The following is a 22226-nucleotide window of genomic DNA, read 5'->3' on the forward strand; positions in this document are numbered from 1 at the left end:
TGCCCTTCCAGTCAAAATGTATCATCACTCTTTTGCTTTCCTGGAGTTTGACACCACCTGGCATATATGGCAGGGATGATGTCGAGTGTCTCTGCTTCTGGCTTTAGTTCTGCCCTCATACGGCAAAGGAAACGTGTGACTTCTAATAGGAAGTTTCACGTACTTCCTTTTTACCTCTTTCTGTTCAATTTGGCTCTGCTTAAATCTGAGCTTCATAGACATGTTTGACATTTTGGTGAACTAATTAGGCAACACAGAGTGGTGAAAGCAAATGAAATGCTGGGAGCAGATGGATGACCTCTGTGGAGCTAGTGGTGTTGAGAGCTTGAAATTTAGGCCTGGCTTGGAATGAGCCATGTAGGCTTGGGGTAACAGAGTGTTTTGAAGTTTTTGAGGAAGAAAATAAAAATTTTATCTGGGTTGGGGAAGTTTCACAAGGTGGGACTAAGACAAATTGGGAGGTGTTTACCCAGAGCCCGTTGTGAAATAAAGGACTTATAGCCAGCCAGAGAAGAGGGGAGAAACTGCAGAAGTAGAAACAATAGAACCAGGTGGCTTCAGAAGGAAAGATTTCAGATAGACATCTGGAAGCCGATTGGTGACTTTCATTATCTAAAATACAGGGCAGGGCATGAGTTCCCTTTGTGGCTCAGTGGTAACAACCCAACTAGTGTTCATGAGGATGTGGGTTCAGTCTCTGACTCTGTTCAGTGAGTTAAGGATCTGGTGTTGCTGTGAGCTGTGGCGCAGCTCGCAGACTCCCCTTGGATCCTGCATTGCTGTGGCTGTGGTGTAGGCTGGCCCCTGTAGCTCTGATTAGACCCCTAGCTTGGAAACTTGCATATGCTTGGGTTCAGCCCTAAAAAAAAAAAAAAGATAAAATACAACATTTCCTAAAGAGGGGTACAGGAACCACCAAGACCTGAAGGAGAAAAAGACCATAATCCTTGAGAGGCAATGCTGTAATGGTTAGAATAGGATAGGATAGGAAAATAATTTTTTTAATCTTTCATCTTGTTTTATTTTATATACACATTTTAATGATTTTTATTTTTCCTTCATAGTTGATTTATAGTGTTCTGTCAATTTTCTACTGTGTGGCAAAGTGACCCAGTCACACATACATATATATATTCTTTTTTTTTTGTCTTTTGACCTTTTAGGACTGCACCCCTGGCATATGGAGGTTCCCAGGCTAGGGGGTCCAATCAGAGCTGCAGCCGCCAGCCTACGCCATAGCCACAGCAACACAGGATCTGAGCAGCATCTGCAACCTACACCACAGCTCATGGCAATGCCAGATCCTTTAACCCACTAAGGGAAGCCAGGGATCGAAACCACAACCTCATGGTTTCTAGTCAGATTCGTTTTTGCTGCACCATGATGGGAACTCCATATATACACATTCTTTTTCTCACATTATCCTCCATCATGCTCCATCACAAGTGACTAGATATAGTTCCCAGTGCTATACAGCAAGATCTCATTGCTTATCCATTCCAAATGCAACAGTTTGCATCTATTATCCCCATATGGGTCATATGGTAGTTCTATATTTAGTTTTATGAGGTACCTCCATACTGTTCTCCAATTTACATTCCCACCAACAGTGTGGGAGGGTTCCCTTTTCTCCACCTTCTTTCCAGCATTTGTTATTTGTGGACTTTTTAATGATGGCCATTCTGACAGGTTGAGGTGGGACCTCATGAAAATTTTGGGGAAATAATTTTTTAATTAAAAATCATTTTTTTTCTTTTTAGGGCCACACGTATGGCATACAGAAATTACCAAGTTAGGGGTTGAATTGGAGCTGTAGCCGCTGGCCTACACCACAGCCACAACCCATGCCACAGCCACAGCAATGCCAGATCTGAGCCACATTTGCAATCTATGTCACAGTTTGTGGCAACTCCAGATCCTTTACCCAGTGAGTGAGGCCAGGGATTTCATCTGCCTCTTCACAAAGACTATGTCATGTTCTTACCTCGCTGAACCACAACAGGAATTCCCCAAAGCACTTTTTTTCTTAAATGACAAAAATGTCTATTGAAATCAACAAATTCAGAGACAGCTAATAAATGCTGACTCAGTATGCACACAAGTGTAATGAACACACTATGAAAATCTTGGTGAATTCCTTCCAAGAGAAGAGTGTGAGCTGTGTGGGTGAAAATACACACCTAAAAACAGCTAAGAAAAAGAGATTGGCAAAGATGATTTAGGATATTTTCACATACAGTAGACTATACTTATAGACTAGAGATGTGTGCACACTTTGGCCATCTCTTGTTTTTGCTCCCAGATGATTTGGCTGAAATACAAAGTCAGTAGGCTTTCTTTGGGGTGGTCAGTTCCCAGGCAACTTGGCTGTTGAGGGCAGCTTCTTTTTAAAAATTTTTTAGTTGAAGTATAGCTGATTTACAATGTTGTGTTAGATTCTGATGTACGGCAAAGTGATTCCGTTACATATATATATTCTTTTATTTTTAGGGCTCACCTGCATCAAACAGAAGTTCCTAGACTAGGGGTTGAATCTGAGCTGCAGCTGTTGTCCTATGTCACAGCCATGGCAACACCAGATCCGAGCCCCATCTGTGACCTACACCATAGCTTGCAGCAATGCTGGATCCTTAACCCACTGAGTAAGGCCAGGGATAGAACTCACATCCTCGTGGATACTAGTCGGGTTCTTATTCTGCTGGGCTACAACAGGAACTCCTGATTTTATTTTTAAATTTCAGTTATTTAATTAAAAAAATTTTATTGAGTTGACATTGGTTTATAACATTATATAAGTGTCATGTGGGAGTTCCTGTTGTGGCTCAGCAGCAATGAACCTGACTAGGATCCATGAGGATAAGGTTTGATCCCTGGCCTCACTCAGTGGGTTAAGGATCCAGCATTGCCATGAGCTGTGGTGTAGACTGCAGACTCAGCTTAGATGCCATGTTGCTGTGGCTGTGGTGTAGGCGGGCAGCTGCAGCTCTAATTCGATCCCTAGCCTGGGAATTTCCATATGCAGCCCTTAAAAAAAAAAGATGAAAAAAAGTGTCATGTATACAACATTATATTTCTACTTGTGTATTCCCTATAGCATACTTACTATCAAAAATTTAGTTTCTATCTGTTACCATAACATTGATCCCCTTTATCCTCTTGGTCCTCCCATCCCTTCTCCTCCCTGTGCCCCTTCCCATCTTGTAAACACTATTCTATTTTCTGTATCTATGTGTTTGCTTTTGTTTAGTTTGTTCACTTATTTTGTTTTGTTTTGTTTTGTTTTTATTCAACACATGAGTGAAATTATATGGTATTTGTTTTTCTCTGTCTTACTATTTCACTTAGCATAATACCCTCTAGGTCCATCCATGTTGTTGCAAATAGCAAGATTTCATCTTTTTTAATGGCTGAGTAGTAATCCATTATATATACTCACACACACACACACCATATCTATAAAAATATATATTTTTATATATATATATATGTATATATATATACACACACACACACACACACACAGGCTGCATCCAAGGCATGTAGAAGTTCCTGGGCCAGGGATCAAATCTGTGCCACAGCAACTACCCAAGCCTCTCAGTGACAAAGCTGGATCCATAACCTGCTGTGCCACAAGAGAACTCTTTTCACATCTGCTTTATCTACACATCCTTTGATGGACATTTAGGTTGTTTCCATATCTTGGCTATTGTAAGTAGTGCTGCAGTGAAATCATATGTTTTCAAATTAGTGGATCTGTATTCTTCAGATAAATACCCAGAAGTGGGTTTTCTGGATTGTATGGTGGTTCTATTCTTAATTTTTTTGAGGAATCTCCACACTATCTCCTATAGGGGCTGCACCAATTCACACTCCCATCAACAGTGTGTAAGGATTCCTTTTTAAATATGAACTGGTTCCAGATGTTTTCATTTAGAATCAGTTTATGGTTTTTAAAAAGCTTACTTTTGGAGATGGGATTAAGATGGAATAGAAGGACTGGAGCTCAACTTCTTTCCTAAAAACAACAAAATTACAACCAAATTCTGAGCAATCTTCAACCAAATGGACTGGAAACTTTCAAAAAGATATCCTAATCCAGAAGACAAAGAGGAGGCCATATACAGAGGTAGGAGGGGCAATTACATGATATAAACAACCCCATACCTCCCAGAAAACTAACTGGTTCACAGAGACTCACATACAGGAGTGAGAATTCTGAGCCCCAGGTCAAATCCCCGTGCCTGGGGATCTGGCATTTGGAGAAATAGCCCCTGGAGCATCCAGCATTGAAGGCCAGTGGGGCTTGTGTGAAGGAGCTCCATGGGACTGGGGGAAATAGAGACCCCATTCTTAAAAGGTGCACATAGACTTTCACGTGCACTGGGTCCCAGGGCAAAGCAAAGTCTCCACAGGAATCTGGGTCAGACCTGATTGCAGTTCTTGGAGCATCTCCTGGGAAAATGGGGTGGGGGTGGGGGGTAAATGTGGCTTGTTGTGGGGGAAGGGCCATGGAGGCAAAGCTCTTGGGAATATACATCAGCATGCATTTCTATGGAGGTGGCCATTTTGGGAAAATCTGGCTCCACCCATCAGCACTGAGAAGCCCCAGGCCAAACAACAATCCAGGTGGGATCACAGCCCACCCATCAGTAAATAGGCTGCCTAAAGATCCCCCAGGCATACAGCTGCCTCTAATCTCACCCAGAGAGAAAGCCCCACCCACCAGAGAGGGGGATAGGAATCAGCTCCACCTACCAGTGGGTAGGCACCAGTCCCTGCCATCAGAAAGCCTACAGTGAGCCCCTGTACCAACTGCAGCCACAAGGGGGGCAGATACCAGAAGCAAGAGAGGCTACAACTCTATTCTCTGTAAAAAGGTCACCACGCCAAAAACCTATAAAAATGAAAAGACAGAGAACTATAACTCAGGTAAGGGAGAAAGAAAAACCCCCAGAAAAACAGTTAAGTGATCAGGAGATTCTCAGCCTCCAGGAAAAAGACTTTAGACTGTTGGTGCTGAAGATGATGCAAGACATTGGAAATAAACTAGAGGCAAAGATGGATAATCTACAGGAAACACTGAGTAAAGAAATACAAGGTATAAAACTTAAGCAAGAAGAGATGCAAAATACAATAATTGAAATAAAACATTCATTAGAAGCAGCTAACAGCAGAATACAGGAGGCAGAAGAACAAATAAGCAAGGTGGAAGACAGATTAGTGGAAATCATGGATGCAGAGCAAAAAAGAAAAAATATTGAAAACAAATGAAGAGAGTCTCAGAGAACTCTGGGACAATGTTAAATGCACCAATATCTATATTATAGGGGTGCCACAAGGAGAAGAGAGAGAGAAGGGGACAGAGAAAATATTCGAAGAGATAATAGCCAAAACTTTCCTAACATGGGAAAGAATCACTCTCTCAAATCCAGGAAGTGCAATGAGTACCATATAAAATAGACCCAAGGAAGAATACACTGAGACACATATTAATCAGACTGACCAAAATTAAAGACAAAGAGAAAATATTGAAAGCAGCTAAAGAAAAGAAACAAGTAACATACAAGGGAACCCCGATAATGTTATTGGCAGATTTTTCAGCAGAAACTCTGCAGGCCAGAAGGGAGTGGCATGATATACTTAGTGTGATGAAAGGAAAAAATCTCCAACCAAGATTACTTTACCCAGCAAGGCTCTCATTCAGATTTGAAGGATAAGCAAAAGCTAAGAGAATTCAGCAACACTAAACCAGCTTTATAACAAATACTAAAGGAACTTCTCTAGGCAGAATAGAAAAAGCTGCAACCAGAAACAAAAATACCACAAATGACAAGGCTCACCAGTAAAGGCATATATACAGTAAAGATACAAAATCATCCATGCACAATTATGCCACCAAAATCAGAAATCATGAGAAGAGGAAGGTAAAAATGCAGGACACTGGAGATACACTTGCAGTTAAGAGACCAATAACTTAAAACAATCTCATATTTATATTCTTATATCAAAACTTCTGAGTAATTGCAAACCAAAAATCTATAATTGATACACAAATAAGAAAAATCAAATCAAATACAACACTAAAGATAGTCATCAAACCAGAAGAGGAGAGAACAAGAAAAGAAGGGAAGAAAAAAGAGCAACAAAAACAAATCCAAAGCAATCAATAAAATGGCAATAAGAACATACATATCAGTAATTACCTTAAAATTTTTTTCTACCTAGGAGATTGAAAAGTTGAGATCATGCACCATTACTCCCATGGCTGCTGCTCATCAATCTCCTGGTATAGATGGTTCTGTTGGACATTTGTCAGCTGGGAACCACACACTCTGAGAAACACATGCTGACAGAATCCCATGTTATCAGCTGCTCCATGTCCCCACACACATGACTTAAATGTGATTGGAGGGAAAACATGGGCTGCTGAGAGTAATTACCTTAAATGTTAATGGACTAAACGCCTCAACCAAAAGACATAGACTGGGTGAATGGATACAAAAACAAGACCCATATATGGGCCTTCAAGAAACCCACTTCACTTCTAGAGACACATACAAATTGAAAGAGGGTGGAAGAAAATATTCCATGTAAACAGGAATGAAAAGAAAGCTGGAATAGCAATACTCATATCAGGCAAAATAGACCTTAAAATGAAGAATATTTTAAGAGACAAGGAAGGACTACACTATGTAATGACCAAAGGATCAATCCAAGAAGACAGTATAACAATTTTAAATACCTATGCACCCAACATAGGATCATGTCAATATACAAGGCAACTGCTAAAAACCCTAAAAGGAGAAATTGAGCATAACACAATAATAGTGGTGGACTTTAACATCCCACTTACAGATCATCCAGACAGAAAATCAATAGGGAAACACAGGACCTGAATGAAAGCATTAGACCAGATGGACTTAAGAGATATTTATAGAACATTCTGTCCAAAAGCAGTTGATACATATTCTTCTCAAGTGCACATGGAACATTCTCTAAGATTGATCACATCCTGGGATACAAATCAAGCCTCAGTAACTTTAAGAAAATTGAAATCACATCAAGCATCTTTTCTGACCACAATGCTATATGACTGGAAATTAACAACAAGAAAAAAAAACAGCAAAAAAACACAAACACGTGGAGACTAAACAACATGCTACTAAACAACCAATGGATCACTGAAGAAATCAAAGAGGAAATTAAAAAATACCTAGAAGCAAATGACAACAAAGATACGACACTCCAAAACCTATGGGATGCAGCAAAAGCTGTTCTAAGAGGAAAGTTTATAGCAATACAAGCCTACTTCAGGAAACAAGAAAAAGTTCAAATAAACAACCTAACTTTACATCTAAAGCAGCTATAGAGAGAACAGACAAGATCTAAAGTTAGTAGAAGGAAAGAAATAATAAAGATCAGAGCAGAAATCAATGAAATAGAAACAAAGAAAACCATAGAAAAGATCAATGAAACTCAAAGCTTATTCTTTGAAAGATCAACAAAATTGATAAACCCTTAGCCAGATTTATCAAGAAAAAAGAGAGAAGACTCAAGTCAATAAAATTAGAAATGAAAAAGGAGAAGTAACAACAGCCATCACAGAAATACAAAGGATCATAAGAGACTACTTTATGCAACTATATGCCAGTAAAACAGAATACCTAGAAGAAATGGAAAATTCTTAGAAAATTACAATCTTATAAGACTATACAAAGATGAAATAGAAAAGATGAACGGACCCATCACAAGAACTGAAATTGAAACTGTGATTTAAAAACTTCCAACAAACAAAAGTCTGGGACCAGATGGCTTCACAGGAGAATTCCATCAAACATTTAGAGAAGAGCTAACGTCTATCCTTCTGAGACTATTCCAAAAAAATCAGAGAGGAAGGGACACTCCCAAATGCATTCTATGAGGCCACCATCACCCTGACACCAAAACCAGTCAAAGATACCTCGAAAAAAGAAAATTACAGACCAATTTCATCGATGAACCTAGACACAAAAATCCTCAACAAAATACTAACAAACCAAATCCAACAATCTTTTAAAAGGATTGTACATCATGATCAAGTGGGATTTATCCCAGGGATGCAAGGATTCTTCAATATCCACAAGTCAATCAGTGTGATACCCCACATTAACAAACTGAAGAATAAAAACCATATGATCCTTTCCATAGACGTAGAAAAAAGCCTTTGACAAAATCCAACACCCATTTCTGATAAAAATACTTCAAAAAGTGGGCATAGTGGGAACCTACCTCAACATAATAAATGCCATATATGACAAACCACAGCTAACATCATTCTCAATGGTGAAAAGCTGAAAGAATTCCCACTGAGATCAGGAACAAGACAAGGATATCTGCTCTTGCCACTACTTTTCAACATAGTTTTGGAAGTCCTAGCCACAGCAATCAGAGAAGTAAAAGAAATAAAAGGAATCCAAATTTGAAAGGAAGAAGTAAATCTATCACTATTTGCAGATGACATGATACTATACCTAGAGAATCCTAAAGACTCTACCAGAAAACTCTTAGAGTTCATCCATGAATTTGGCAAAGTCGCAGGATACAAAATTAATACAAAGAAATTAATACACAGAAATCAATGGCATTTCTATATACTAACAATGAAAGATCAGAAAGAGAAATTAGGGAAGCAATCCTGTTTACCATCACATCAAAAAGAATAAAATACCTAGGAGTAAACCTACCTAGAGAGACAAAAGACCTGTACTCTGAAAACCATAAGACACTGATGAAAGAAATCACAGATGACACAAATAGATGGAAAAACATACCATGCTGTTGGATTGGAAGAGTCAATACTATCAAAATGACTATACTACCCAAGGCAATTTACAGATTCAATGAAATTCCTATCAAATTACCAAGAACATTTTTCACAGAACTTGAACAAAATATTTTAAAGTTTGTTTGGAAGCACAAAAGACCCAGAATAGCCAAAGACAACCTGAAAAAGAAAAAAGAAGCTGGAGGAATCAGGCTCCCTGATTTCACACTATATTACAAAGCAACAGTCATCAAAACCATATAGTACTGGCACAAAGAAAGAAATATAGATCAGTGGAACAGGATAGAAAGCCCAGAATTAAGCCCATGTACCTACAGTCAACTGATCTATGACAAAGGAGAGAAGAATACACAATGGAGAAAAGAGAGACTGTCAATAAGTGGTGCTGGGAAAACTGGATAGTCACATGTAAAAGAATGAAATCAGAACACTTCCTAACACCATACACAAAAATAAACCCAAAATGGATTAAAGACCTAGATATAAGACCAGATGCTATAAAACTCTTAGAGGAAAACATAGGCCAAACACTCTCTGACATAAACAACAGCAACATCTTCTCAGATCCACCTCTTAGCGTAATGACAATAAAAACAAAAATAAACAAGGGGGACCTAATCAAACTTCAAAGTTTCTGCACAGCAAAGGAAACCCTAAACAAAAGGAAAAGGGAACCCACGAAATGGGAGAAAATCTTTGCAAATGAGTTGACTGACAAGGGATTAATCTCCAAAATTTATAAACACCTTCTGCAGCTCAATACCAAAACAAACAAACAAACAAACAAACAACCCCATCAAAAAATGGGCAGAAGATCTAAAAAGACAGTTCTCCAAAGACATTCAGATGGCCAAAAAACACATGAAAAGATGTTCACCATCACTCATCATTAGAGAAATGCAAATCAAAACCACTATGAGGTACCACCTTACACCAGCCAGAATGGCCATCATCCAAAAGTCTACAAACCATAAGTACTAGAGAGGGTGTGGAGAAAAAGGAACCCTAGTACACTGCTGGTGGGATTGTACATTGCTGCAACAGCTGTGGAAAACAGTTTGGAGATTCCTCAGAAACCTAAAAATAGAACTACCATTTGATCTAGCAATCCCACTCCTGGGTATCTATCCAGAGAAAACCATGACTGGCAAAGACACATGTACGCTGATGTTCATTGCAGCACTATTTGCTATAGCCAAGACATGGAAACAACCTAAATGTCCATCGACAGAGGAGTGGATCAAGAAGAGGTGGTACATATACACAGTGGAATATGTCAGCCATGAAAAGGAATGAAATACTGGCATTTTTAGCAACATGGATGGACCTAGAAATTATCATGCTAAGTGAAGTCAGCCAGACAATGAGACACCCAACATCTAATGCTTTCACTTATGTGTGGAATCTGAAAAAAGGACAGAATGAACTTCTCTGCAGAACAGATACAGATTCACAGACTTTGAAAAACTTATGGTTTCCAAATGAGATAGGTTGGGGTATGAGGGATGTACTGAGGGTTTGGGATGGACATGAAGCAAAATGTGGTTGTGATGATTGTTGTACATGGTAATAAAATTCATTAAGTAATAAAAAATAAATTAATTAAATAAACAAAAAGATATGTGCAAAAAATGCTTACTTTCTTTTTGTATGTGTTTCTGTTTATAAAAGTAATACAGATTCACTGTAGAAAACTTGACTTGTAGAATGCTAAAGTAACACAAACTACTCATCATATCACAATTCACTAAAGGTTTTATTGCTTCCTGTATTTTTTCTTTTTGTTTTTCTTTTCTTCTTCTTTTCCTTTTTTTTTTTCCTTTTTTTAGGATGGTACTTACAGCATATGGAAGTTTCCAGGCTAAGAGTTGAATAGGAGCTGCAGCTGCCAGCTCATACCACAGCCACAGCAACATGGGATCTGAGCCGTGTCTGTGACTTACACCACAGCTCACAGCAACACCAGATCCTTAACTCACTGAACAAGGCCAGGGATTGAACCTGCATCCTTATGGATACTAGTCAGGTTTGTAACCTCCTGAGCCACAGTGGGAACGCCCCTGTACTTTTTCTTTTGTTTACAAAAACACAGTTTTTACACCTATACTTTAGTTAGGTATATATATGTGTATGTATATACACATGTGAATGTATACATAAATATATTCTCACTGTAATCTTACTAAGCAAATTTTGTATTCTTTATGTTTAAACAACAAATCCTTTGTAATTTGGAGTCGTCTTTGTTTCCCTCTGTTACACATTTACTTGACACAAGAACCTTTGTGCCTGGTCAGTATGGGACGTTTGGTACATTTCATTAGTATATCAGACGCCCAGGAGTGGGAATTAAGCCACTTTTCCAATTCTGATTAGAGGATCCTAGTACATATGCATTCATTTCAAGCACCTAATGTACAATTTGATTACCTTAATGCAAGACAGGATAGTAATGAGCAATCCTAGGAAGTGCCAGGAGCTGCTTTCACAAAGGACTTGGACCTGACCTGGGGCCATCCCATTAAGCATACCCATGCAATGGTCTGTGCAGGCCTTAAAAATGATTTTCAGAGAATTTATCATCATTTGGTCAGATGCTCAGAATCCTCAGTTCCTGAAGCCATCTTTATATAAACCTGATGGACTCCAGGGTTCAAGATTGGCTGAAGCTCTGGGTAGAGACTAATGCATTCGGAGAGGAAGAAATTAAGAGAGCAAATCACCTACCATCTCCTCTATCTTCTTTTTTTTTTTTAAACTTTGCTCATGGCCACTTCAGTGGAGCCCAGACCTGGAATTTCAATTGTGTGATTGTGTTTCTAGGAAACTGTACATAAGTGGCCACTCTGATGGGTACTTAGCAGGGTCAGCTGACCCTGAAAAGCTAACATTCCTGAGCTTTACTGACATCTGTGGAATTTACTAAGCAAGATGGGTCAGTGATTTAAAGACCAAGTATCTAGAGCTCCCACTGGCGCAATGGGACTGGCAGCCTCTTAGGAGCATTGAGACATGAGTTCAATCCCCACCTGGTACGGTGGGTTAAAGATCCGATGTTGCAGCAGCTGCGGCTTAGGTCTAGACTTCGGCTTTGATATGATCCCTGGATCTGGGAGCTCCATGTGCTATGGGACAGCCAAAAAAAAAAAGAAAATATCTGAAAATTCAGGAAAGATTCCATTTTGGTCTTAGTCTTTTAAAGGAAAGACTGGTCACTGAAACCATGATGTCAGCTACCACCACTGCCAAATCCATACCTCATGTCAACTCAATTGCCAGTTGTAGGCATGAAATAATTGTTAATTTAGGCAGAAAATCTTGTGTTTGTTTTAAAATTTTCTATTTTATTTTATTTTATTTTATTTATTTTATTTTATTTTATGCTTTTATGGCCGTATCTGTGGCATATGGGAAGTTCCAGGGCCTGGGATCAAACCTGAGCCTCTGCAGAAACCCAACCAGCTGCAGTTGGATTCTTAACTCACTGTGCCACAACAGGAACTCCAGTATTTTCTTGTTTTAATCACTTTGTTTTTCTGTGTAATGTTGTCTCAAAAATGCTTCAATTTCTAACAGAGAAAGCTATTATCATGGAGCATTGCAAAGGACAATATTCTCTAAATTTAGAAAATTTCTGAGTCAGAATGCCTTAGTACTTGAATTTTCAACCACTATTTGAGATGTGGTTATCCAAGATGGGTCAGGGGATGAGGGCATAGGTGTTTTGGTGCAGGGACACCTACAGCATATGGATTTCAGAGCTCTTTAACTTTTAAAGGGTATGAAAAAGTGTAATAAGTTGCTGATCCGGTGTTGTCACTGCAGTGGCTTGGGTCACTGCTGTGGCATCAGTTAGATCCCTGGCCTGGGAACTTCTGCATGCTCTGGGCACAGCCAAAAAAAAAAAAAAAGTGTAGTAATAACAATTAATAATAATAGCTAAGTGAATCAACATGTCACCATACTGAGTGTCATATGCTGAAAGGCATTGTAATGTGCTTTAGAGTATTCCATCTTTGTCACAGCCCTATGAGGTGGCTGGAGTGATAGTCCCCATTTTGCAGAGCACAGAGAGGTTAAGGGGTTTTCCATGGTCACAGAGCCCGTAATAGCAAAGCCAAGGCTTGAACTCAGGTCTGCTTGACTACAAACACAGGCTGCTAAGCTTTACATGTTGCACATTACTTCTTGGTGATTAGCCCTTAAATCTGGACAAATTAAAGGTGAAGCTCTTTTACTGTGGTCAAGTTCATGGATAGTCTCACAGTGCAACAGAAGCCAGAGTTCAGGTAGAGGGTACAAGCCTTTTCCTGCTGTTGCTCTTTTTTCCTTCTTGAATCAGGATTCTGCAGGCACAAGAACACAAAACTGATGTGTCTGTTAGTCTAGGGAAGGCATGCTTTTCTTATCATTTAGATCATTAAAAAAACAACAGACAAATCTCCCTTATGCTAAGATCCTGCACAAAATATTAGCATCTAGAATAAATGACTACATTAAAATTTCAATAGGATTTGAAATCTTAGTAAGTAGAATCCAGTAGCAAATTTCAACAGAGCAGCAATGCAAAAATAGTGGTAAAATGGGATTAATACAAAGAGCCATACTAGTAGGTTAAGAAACATATTATGATCATCCTGATAAATGCTAAAAAGGCATTTAGCTAAATTCAACATGTGTTTTTAAGTTTTTTTTTTTTTTTTAGCTTTTTAGGGCCACATCTGCAGCATATGGCTAGGGGTCAAATGGGAGCTACAGCTGCTGGCCTACACCACAGCTCACAGCAATGCCAGATCCTTAACCCGCTGAGCGAGGCCAGGGATTGAACCTGCAACCTCATGGTTCCTAGTTGGATTTGTTTCTGCTGTGCCACGACAGGAACTCCTCAACATCTATTTTTAATAAAAATTGTCCTAGTAGAGTAAGTATATATTAATAATCCTTCACTTGATAAAAATGTGTATATTTCAAAGCAAAAACCATTTCACATTTAATAGTCAAATATGAGAACACCACTATTTCTATGAAAATTAAATGAAAAAGACGAGAATGTATATTATTGCACCCGACAGCAAACGCAGTTCTAAAATATTATCCAAACATATTAGATTCATAGCCTAGCCCAACACTTGGCATACAATAAAAACTCAATTATTGATTCTTTTCTTTTTTTTGGCCATGCAGGCAGCATTTGGAAGTTCCTGCGTCAGGATCAAACCTGAGCCACAGCAGCTATCGAAGCCACAGCAGTGACAATGCCTGATCCTTAAACCACTGAGCCACCAGGAAACTTCATCAACTCTTTATTGAATGAATTAAATAATGACAGAAAAAATAGGTTCTATTTTGGAACAGAAGAGGCAAAATTATCATTATTTTCAGATAACATAGTTTTATTTCAAGAGAATCAACTAACTAAAAGTTTCTAGGAAAAATAGGAACATTTGGAATAGTAGCTGGTTTCAAAATTAATATGTAAAAATATAAACTATTTAGAAAGTGTAGTGGAAGGAATGATCCCTTGTAGCCCAACAAAACTGCCATAACATAAAATACCTGTCCTTAGGGGTTCCCGTCATGGCACAGTGGAAACAAATCCGACTAGGAACCGTGAGGTTGCAGGTTTGATCCCTGGCCTCACTCAGTGGGCTAAAGGATCCGGCGTTGCTGTGAGCTGTGGTGTAGGTCGAAGACACAGCTCGGATCTGGCGTTGCTGTGGCTGTGGTGTAAGCTGGAAGCTACAGCTCCGATTAGACCCCTAACCTGGGAACCTCCATATGTCATGGGTGTGGCTCTAAAAATACAAAAAAAAAAAAAAAAAGAAAGAAAGAAAAAAGAAAAATACCTGTCCTTAATGAAGACACACTTACAATTCTACTGAAGATATTAAAAATGTACATACTGTGTTTTTAGGTAGAAATGATCACAGTGCCAATCCTACATTAATCTACACAGTAATAGAAACCTAATAAAAATGCCGATAGGAATTTTCAAAACCACCTAATTGATTTAAGTTCAATAGTGCTCAACATAGGCAAGGGATTTAGGAAAACCATATCCACTGTGGTGAAAGGTTAATTATGCGAAAATTTAAAAGAACAATTTAATAATATGTCTCACAGTAAAAAAATGCATAATCCAATATTTTCACTTTTAGAAATTTATCTTCTGGGTAATTCACAACATGCACCAAATTAAGTATGTATATAACTACACATGTCTAGATAAGAAAAGGTATGCATGTACATATGTTTGTACAAGGATTTTTTTACAGCTTTGATTCTTTTATTGATTATACAAGGATGACCTACATTTATTACTTTTTAATGAAAAAGAGGTATTAAAATTTGCCTTACATTCATATGTGCCCCACCCATCCCCAACAAGACCTTATATATTTCTGAGAATTCGCCCTAAAACCACTTTACGGAGGCAGTTATTTAATTTGTTTAAAAGGCTTGTTTTTTCCTTTTAATGTATACCTTAGCCCAGGTCCTCTAGAAAACAGCCTGAGGCAAAAATAAAATGCTTACCCTTTATTTGGAAGTGCAGGTCCCAGGACTTGTCGTGAATAATAAAGGGAAAATCAGGTCAGGAAAACAGTGATGCAACACAGCAACGCAGCTGTTTGCTAAGGAAATGCAAAGGTGGAGGCTGGGTGGGCAGTTCAGGTTGGGCAGAGGAGCTGAGGGAAGACCTGGGCCTCTTAGTTGTGTACAGAAGAGATGAAGTTGGGGGAGTTTTCTTTCCAGTCTACTTATCTCTCATTTTTCACTGGTTAAAGTTCACCCTATGGGACCCCCCAGCTTCTGGGTTGTGTCACCCTGCTTTTCAGGGGCTACCCCAAAAGCCAGACCCCACGGCCCAGAGTGTGGACCTTCAGGTCTGATGGTGGAGGGCAGCCTGGTGGGCAGCTTCAGCCTAAAGATGGGAAGAAAGGAGGCCATCATGGGACTCAGAAGATGGGGTGCCCAAGGCAAATCAGGAGAAAGCATAGCCAGGGTGCTCGAGGGTGTATGACTGTGTGTGTGTGTGTGTGTGACACTGTGTGTGTGACACTGTGTGTGTGTGTGTTGCTCCTGAGAGCAGCAGACCCTCCAGCCATCTCAGAAATGACTCTGTAGTGAGTTCCTGTGTGGCTCAGCAGAAATGAATACAACTAGTATCCACGAAGACTCAGGTTCGATCCCTGGCCTCACTCAGTAGGTTAAGGATTCGGCATTGCTGAGAGTTGTGGTGTAGGTCACAGACATGGCTCGGATCTGGCATTGCTGTGGCTGTGGCATAGGCTGATGGCTACAGCTCCAATTCGACCCCTAGCCTGGAAACCTGCATAAGCTGCAGGTCTGGCCCTAAAAAGACCAAAAAAAAAAAAAAAAAGGAAATGACTCTGTAGCTGAAGGGCTCTGAGAAATAATCTCTTTGCTTAGAAATGAGTTCAGAATCCAGATCTTGGAAGCTGCTTAGTCTCTGCGAAGCTGCATCAATGTGCAGCTCCTGAGCTTGTCTCTCTTTGGATGCCCCCAACATCAAATAACCTGCTGGCTGCAGGCACATTTGAATCTCAGGCAGTTGGTGTTTGCACTCCTGTTTGCAATAGCAAATCATTGGAAATGATCCGTTTAGATAAACTGTAGAACAACAAACAAGAGAGTTCTACCCAATGGTTGAAGAAAGAATGAGGCATCCTTTTATGCTTTGACATAGGAATGTATTTAAGTCTCTTTATTTTTATTTTATTTTTGGCCACACCCAAGCCACGTGGAAGTTCCCGGGGCCAGCAGTGACAATGCTGGACCTTTAACCCACTGCGCCACAAGGGATCTTCTGTCTTTTTAAAGAAATTTAAAAATAATAGCTTATATAATGGGATATATGTTATACTTGCACTTGTGGGGGGAAAAGATAATACTATATAAGTTGGGACCTGCAAAAAGTATTATGTAAGGGTCAGGAAAAAGCTGTTGAAAGACATTGTTAGCGTGAAAGCTCCAAGGGGATAAGCCAGGGGGTAAATGGAGGGAGATGTTTGCTTTTGACCTTCTGCACATCTATGCTATTTGAGTTATTTTTAATGCACACATAACGTTTTTAAATAAAAATTTAAATTAAAATGAGGCCATCTATAGCTAACAATAAGGCATTGCACACTTATTTGTTAAACCGTAGATCTCAAGCCTCTGACTACAATTTAAAAAAAGTAACATAAAAAAGTATAAGTGAGACATACTTGAGATGGAAAGTGCTAACAATATTAAAAAGTGTAAGGAGGAAAAAAATTCACCTGTAATTCTATCAGGCACAGATATTATCACTATTTTGTGATGTGCTTTCTAGAATACTTTCTGTGCAAATACATACATAATTATAACTTCAATTCAGATGAGATCATAACTATCTATAGTTTGCCTCTTATTATTTTATGGAGTCAATGTTTTCTAAGGTTTAAAAAACCTTTATAGGAGTTCCTGCTGTGGTGCAACGCGGTCAGTGATGTCTTGGGAGTGTTGGGAAACAGGTGTGATCCCCAGCCCACCCCAGTGGGTTAAGGATCCAGCATTGCCACAGCTGTGGCTTAAATCAAGACTGTGGCTTGGATCTGATCCCGGGCCTGGGAACTCCATATGCCGCAGGGCGGCCAAAAATGAAAAGGAAAAAAAACCCAAACCCTTTGTAAAGTGCCATTTATATGGCAGATAAAATAAGAGGTTCTATTTCAGAGCAGAGGACGACTATACCATAATTTGGTTACTCATTTACCTGTTTTTCCACTGACCTTCCTCAGTGCTTTCTCTTTATTGGGTAAACAATCCACTATGCTTGTTCTTGGCAAAGATAGCAGTGAGGATGGCCATGGGGACCGCCAGCAGTGTTTCCTGCACATCCCCCTAGAGAGGTTTTTTTGTTTTTTGTTTTTTGGTCTTTAGTCTTTTTAGGGCTGCACCCAGGGCATAGTAGGTTGCCAGGCTAGGGGTCTAATTGGAGCTGTAGCTTCCAGCCTACACCACTGCCACAGCAACGCCAGATCTGAGCCGCGTCTGCGAACTACACCACAGCTCATGGCAACGCTGGATCCTTAACCCACTGAGCGAGGTGAGGAATCAAACCTGCAAGCTCATGGTTCCTAGTCAGATTCGTTTCTGCTGTGCAATGGCCGGAACTCCTAGAGAGGCCTTTTTGTCATTCCTAGGTATCACTGTATTTTGTTACTCTGTAGCTCTTTACCAGCTTTATATCAATGCCAGATCTTTAACCCATGGCACCACAAGGGAACGCCTATATCATTATTGTTGTTGGTTTATTTATTTATTTATTTATCTATGTATTTATTTTTACAGCTGCACTTGTGGTGTATGGAAGTTCCCAGGCTAGGGGCTGAATCAGACCTGCAGCTGAAGCCCATGCCACAGCCACAGCAACACTGGATCCTTAACCCATCCTTAATCCTTAATTGAACTGCATCCTCTTGGACACTATATTGGGTTCTTAACCCACTGAGCAACAGTGGGAAATCCCCATCATTGCTATTATTAACAGTGGAAGTGTGGTATTTTGGTTCCTAGCATCGTTGCCACTTGATTGCACCATGCACGTCTTTGTTGTCTGTCTCATCACCTGGATGGCATACTCCACAGATGGCAGGCCTGTGTGCAGTTTTGTTTTCTGCTGTCTCTCCTGTGCCTACATCAGTGTTGGACACATAGCAGATCATCAATAACCAGGAGCACGCAGGAGGAGGACCTTCTTTGCTTCTCTGCCCCTGTTCTCCTTTAAAAAGGTAATTACTATTCAATCCCTAAGTGTAAATCCTGCCTAAGTAGCCCTTGTGAAATCAGTATGATGTATTTCTTGGGTTCTTCTTTTTTTCTCTTAGAATCGCAAAATTAACATAAGATACAGGCGACTAGGTGATCTAATCATAGATCAAAGGATAACTGGTTTATCACAAGAGGGAGAGTTGGAGCAGTGAAAGAGGAACAGAAGGAGTCAACGCTTCAAGAAGTTTACAATTTAGATCAAGGAGAAGGTATGAGAAACGGGTTGTCAGTTTGAGGCATTACAGCCTTACGTGCCAAGTGGTGTGTGTAACTCCATTTGTACCTTCAAGGATTTTATAATCTCATAAAAGACTATTCAGGCAAATGATATATCGACGGAGTTAAATAAAGACCAAAGCAATGAGAATTATAGTAGGAGGGTGGGCTTTGGGGAGCAGATTGCACGGAGGGATTCATTTTACCAAGAAAAGTTGCTATAGTTTGCAGAGAAAGGGACAACTCAGCTGGAGTTGAAACATGTATCAAGAGTGCTGGACATGAGGTAAATGGCCTCATGTATTTAATGTATTGTTGGATTCGGTTTGATAGTATTTTGTTGAGGATTTTTGCATCTATGTTCATCAGTGAAACTGGCCTGTAGTTTTCTTTTTTTGTGGTATCTTTGTCTGGTTTTGGTATCAGGGTGATGGTGGCCTCATAGAACTTCAAAGTTTCTGCACAGCAAAGGAAACCCTAAACAAAAGGAAAAGGGAACCCACGAAATGGGAGAAAATCTTTGCAAATGAGTTGACTGACAAGGGATTAATCTCCAAAATTTATAAACACCTTCTGCAGCTCAATACCAAAACAAACAAACAAACAACCCCATCAAAAAATGGGCAGAAGATCTAAAAAGACAGTTCTCCAAAGACATTCAGATGGCCAAAAAACACATGAAAAGATGTTCACCATCACTCATCATTAGAGAAATGCAAATCAAAACCACTATGAGGTACCACCTTACACCAGCCAGAATGGCCATCATCCAAAAGTCTACAAACCACAAGTACTAGAGAGGGTGTGGAGAAAAAGGAACCCTAGTACACTGCTGGTGGGATTGTACATTGCTGCAACAGCTGTGGAAAACAGTTTGGAGATTCCTCAGAAACCTAAAAATAGAACTACCATTTGATCTAACAATCCCACTCCTGGGTATCTATCCAGAGAAAACCATGACTGGCAAAGACACATGTACGCTGATGTTCATTGCAGCACTATTTGCAATAGCCAAGACATGGAAACAACCTAAATGTCCATCGACAGAGGAGTGGATCAAGAAGAGGTGGTACATATACACAGTGGAATATGAGTCAGCCATGAAAAGGAATGAAATACTGGCATTTTTAGCAACATGGATGGACCTAGAAATTATCATGCTAAGTGAAGTCAGCCATACAATGAGACACCCAACATCTAATGCTTTCACTTATGTGTGGAATCTGAAAAAAGGACAGAATGAACTTCTCTGCAGAACAGATACAGATTCACAGACTTTGAAAAACTTATGATTTCCAAAGGAGACAGTTTGTGGGGTGAGGGGATGCGCTGGGGTTGTGGGATGGAAATCCTATAAAATTGGATTGTGATAATCATTGTACAACTATAAATGTAATAAATTCATTGAGTAGTAAAAAAAATTAAAAAAAAAAAAAAAGAGTGCTGGCCAGACTAGGGGTTTGGGGATGAAGGTGTTAAGAGACGCAAGGGAACCATATAAACAAAGGCACAGGAAAGTGCAGGGCGCAATGGAAAAATGGCAACTCTCTGGCCTCTAGGAGACAGATGAGCCTGGAGTCAGGTGGGGAGTTGGGGGCAGAGGGAAGGAGGCAGAAGGAGATCTTGGGCCAGACTGTGCCTCTGTGCTGAGGGCTGGGACTTAAGTAACTGGGAGACCCTGAGGGTTTTTCCATGATCAGAGCTATGTTTTAGGTCATTCTGAGAGAAAGTCAAAGGCAGATTGAGGTCTAGAGGAGAGCTAGAGACAGAGAAACAATGAGGACACATTTACAATTCGTTGGTGGTTCCAAGGTGAGTTATTGAAGGTCTGAATTAGGAAACCTCTGGAAATGAAGTAACCCTCTTACTGGGTTTAGAGATATTCAGAAGTAAATTGATGGGCAGAAGTGGGGGTGGGATGCTGACCAACATGCTGGAGGAGTGTTTGTAGGTATGTAAGGACTGTTCTATCAGATCCAGGTTTTCAGGTTGTGGCCTTAGCTAGACAAACAAGATGAGGAGTAAACAAACAAACAAACAAACCAAAACACTCCAAATGAAGATAACAAAAAACCTTGAAAAAAAACAAAGTGAATTTCTACCTCTACCCCAATCCACAAAGTGACTGAGGTCCTTTGTATTCCCAGGGCCTCAGCACAGTTTTGCAAATTCAGTGTTCTTATCTCCTCCCTTCCCCTCACTCCTTCATTCAGAAGAGTCTTTGCCTGAGGTTGGAAAGCCTTTTCTGATCTGCCAACAGTCACTGTTATTGCACTGGGCAAAGCCTTCCCTTGCCCAAGATGAAGAGGCCTTTGCAGCTGAGGACAACAACCACTGTGGCCTGCTCTGTGACTCAACCCAAAGCAGGTGTTTCCCCAAATTACAGACTCTTTAATCCTTGGTCATCCTCACCCCTCCCTGCTCTCTAAGCTTGTCCCTCTGATTTCCATCTCTGACAAGACTGCCTCAGGCTGGATGTGACCGTTGACTCTTTTCTAAATGATAAATAACCCTCTCCTTGCTTTCTCAAAATTTCTCCTTTCCAAACACTTTCTGGATCAAATGCTATCTGCTACAAAGGATCGGACCTCCTTTTTTTGTCACTCCACTCCAGTGTTTGTCTTTGCTGTATGTGCCCAGACTGTTATTTGAGTATCAGCCCCTTTGCAGGCTCTTCTCTGCTCCACCCACTTTCGGTGACTGCTAAATAGTATCAAAGATAGAAAAGTGGCCACTAGCTGAAGTTTTCAGGGCAGATTCTAGTCAGTCATCTATCTACTACTGCAGTAGGGAAAAGGGTCCAGTGTGGACTTGACTTTGACTTAAACCCAGGTGACTGGGCATTTTATAGAGAGAATGAGAGGGTGCAGAGGAGGCCAGGGCTCCATGGAATCAGGGAAGTGAAAACTTAGAAAAACTGGAAAGAAAAGGGGTTGGTCCCTGTGAAACCCACTAGGGTTTGCTAACTGGCTCCTATTTCCTTTAGTGACCGAGAGACAGGGGCTGAAGCCCTGGCACATTCTTTTAACAGCCCCGAGTTTTCTCAGGCTGTCCCTTTAAGGGAGCATAGGATCTTCCCAGGGATTCAGCCTTGAGCTGTTGGAAACTGTGTCGATGTATGTTCCACTCTTTAGAGGCCAAGGTTGGGGCTTAGTGGAGAAGAGGCTCAGAGCAAACCGGCCCAACTGTGGTCCAGGCAAACCCACTTTATGGCATGTTTTTATAAGTTAAAGATCTATGGCCACCCTGTGCTGAGCAAGCCTGTTGGAGTCATTTTTCCAATGGTGTTCGTTCGCTTTGTGTCTCTATGTCGTGTTTTGGTCATTCTTGCCATATTTCAAACATTTTCATTATTATTATACTTGTT

The 22226-nt window shown here is 40.1% G+C and overlaps 1 long non-coding RNA gene across 1 annotated transcript in view; it reads left to right on the forward strand.

Moving 5' to 3' along the window:
* LOC125136101 (uncharacterized) overlaps positions 1-19211 on the forward strand; it is a 30112-nt gene extending 10901 nt beyond the window's left edge. The window contains exons 3-4 of the long non-coding RNA XR_007137113.1: positions 18461-18603; positions 18700-19211. This is a non-coding gene — a long non-coding RNA (uncharacterized LOC125136101). The remainder of the gene's footprint in view (positions 1-18460; positions 18604-18699) is intronic.
* Positions 19212-22226: the final 3015 nt, after the last annotated feature.

The sequence above is a fragment of the Phacochoerus africanus genome, chromosome 9 (assembly GCF_016906955.1).
Source record: "Phacochoerus africanus isolate WHEZ1 chromosome 9, ROS_Pafr_v1, whole genome shotgun sequence".
Classification (NCBI taxonomy): Eukaryota; Metazoa; Chordata; class Mammalia; order Artiodactyla; family Suidae; genus Phacochoerus; species Phacochoerus africanus.